The sequence below is a fragment of the Sitodiplosis mosellana genome, unplaced genomic scaffold (genome assembly GCF_009176505.1).
Source record: "Sitodiplosis mosellana isolate CC-2019 unplaced genomic scaffold, AAFC_SMos_1.0 Smas_scaffold_39, whole genome shotgun sequence".
NCBI classification, from domain to species: Eukaryota; Metazoa; Arthropoda; class Insecta; order Diptera; family Cecidomyiidae; genus Sitodiplosis; species Sitodiplosis mosellana.
Window position 1 is genome coordinate 1 of NW_022595281.1, and position 2417 is coordinate 2417.

The 2417-nt window shown below is 31.5% G+C and overlaps 1 long non-coding RNA gene across 1 annotated transcript; it reads right to left on the reverse strand.

The window, feature by feature from the left end:
* Positions 1-1865: 1865 nt before the first annotated feature.
* Positions 1866-2417, reverse strand: LOC129569718 (uncharacterized). Its single transcript, XR_008688070.1, has 3 exons — positions 2341-2417; positions 2168-2266; positions 1866-2106 (listed from the first exon to the last, which is right to left on the reverse strand). It is a non-coding gene; the product is annotated as an uncharacterized LOC129569718 (long non-coding RNA).

The following is a 2417-nucleotide window of genomic DNA, read 5'->3' on the forward strand; positions in this document are numbered from 1 at the left end:
GGGTAGACACAGTTTTCGACCGTACAAGTTTTGACGAATTTGTCCCATTTTGCACCGAGTAGTTCCGAGTACATCCATGCATTTTAAATGTAAACTCGAAACCACTCAAAACACTCAGTTGACTTTGACAGTTCTCTGTGTATACTACACATTACACTGAACCAAATGGCACCGAGTAGCACCGAGTAGATTACAATAGCAGCCAACATTGATTACATCAATAACCAATCACCGCGATAATCTCGATCATTAAACGTCAAACCAACAACTCCAAACATTTTGACGGGAACTACATTGATGAGTGTATTCAATGCAGTGTCAAACATAGTCGTCATTGTGTTGTGTGGTGAAATAATAATTATTATTTGAATTTTAAATAAATAAAATTGATTCGATTTTGCCAAATGAAATTGTGCAAATATTCCGCTGGCACACAAGACAAAAAATTGCTTTCTTTCGGTAGATTAAACCCGTATTTATGAAAAATTGTTTTTCTTCCATTTTCAATTGAGTTGTATGAGAGAAAATTACGGTTTTATATGATATATTGGAGTTTCCATAATAATTTAAAAAAACACAAAATGTTAGATTCAAAATAGAAACTGGTTCGTGGCAGAATTGTTTTTTTTTTTTAATTTTGCGGACCATACTGAGAAAACGTTTGCGTTCGAACAGAAAACTACACTGAAACAGAAGTCGATTTAACATTAGCTGTCAAACCAGCAAGATGAACAAGTGCGTTTGTAAAGTGAGCTCGTTCACTCCGTGTCAGCAGGTTTTGGACGAATTTAATTTTGCAAATGATGTTGTTCTTAGTGTAAGTAACCAATATTACAGTGTAATAATTTCAACACCCAATTACATTTTTATTCTACGTTTTTGCAAACATGAAGTTTAAAAAGGCTAAATAAGACTTTCGTATTAATAAAAATCAAAGAGATAAATCAAACATTGATTCCTCAGCAATAATTAATAGCGGCCGATCCAGTTGGAGCGGCAACTCTACAAATTCACCATGGAGCGGCTAATATTGTTCTTCAAAAGAAAAACTATAATAAACGAATTAGAATTTTCTGAAATTAATTTAATCAATGAAAGTAAGAATATTACTTTTTTATACATTTTCATTAGTTGAATTTTTTGTTTTGATATATAATACTAGCCGCTCCATGGTGAATTTGTAGAGTTGCCGCTCCAATTGGATCGGCCGCTATTAGTTATTGCTGAGGAATCAGTGTTTGATTTATCTCTTTGATTTTTATTAATACGAAAGTCTTATTTAGCCTTTTCAAACTTCATGTTTGCAAAAACGTAGAATAAAAATGTAATAATTGGGTGTTGAAATTATCACACTGTAATATTGGTTATTAATGTAACCAATGTAGTGAAGCAATGCTAAATACCTTAAATTTATTAAATGTAAACCAGATAATTTTATTCAGAACTTTAACATTCATATTCAAAATAATCAAGGGGCTGGCACCAAATTACCTAACTGAAAAAATAATTTTTAAGCATGAAACCACAAACAAAACACTAAGAAACACAAATGAAATTTGTCTAACAGATGCAATTAAGGCTTGTAGCCAAAACTCTTTATTTTATAAAGGAATTAAATTATTCAACACACTTCCGATAGAATTAAAAAACCAAGAAAATTTAAATCAATTCCAAACAATGTTGAAAACATACGTCAAAGAAATTTTTTAATTGTTAATGCTGTTCTATGGAGAAATCTAAATAAATAAATATATTATATTATATATTGGTTACTATTGTAATCAATTTCGATGGCCGCTCCAAGAACGCGTATGTTATGTGTTACGTATGAAACTATGTTTTTATTATATTCCTATTGTGCCGAACAAAGGTGATGAAAATAATAGTGACACTTGAATCAAAATACTTTTAATGTTATAATCATATTTATTTAGAAAAAGTAAAAAAAAATGAAATCATGAAATATATGACCGATCCAGTTTTTGTGTGGCCGCTCCACCAGCATGATTGTTAATTGTGCAGCTGACCAACTGACAAGCAAACTGCAGCGCTAGTGTTAAAATTTTCAATCCCCCTGGATAAATAGGTTGGCGACATTATTGTGACCTGAAAAATAATACAGATCAATGAAAAAGATTAAAGCGGTATTTAATTTAGTCAGCAGTACCATGGTTAACAGCTAACTGACGAGGTGTTAGATTCAAAGTATTTCTGATATCAACTTTGGCTCCTTTTTTTATGAGAACTTCAGCAACATTTTCGTGACCTTAGAAATAATTTGGATCGATGAAAAAGATCAAACCGACTCTTTATTTTGTGAAAATACTTATTCAACATTACCATTCATAGCAGCATAATGAAGAGGCGTATGATTGTATTTAGACATGACATCCATATTGGCGCCTTTGTTGATGAGA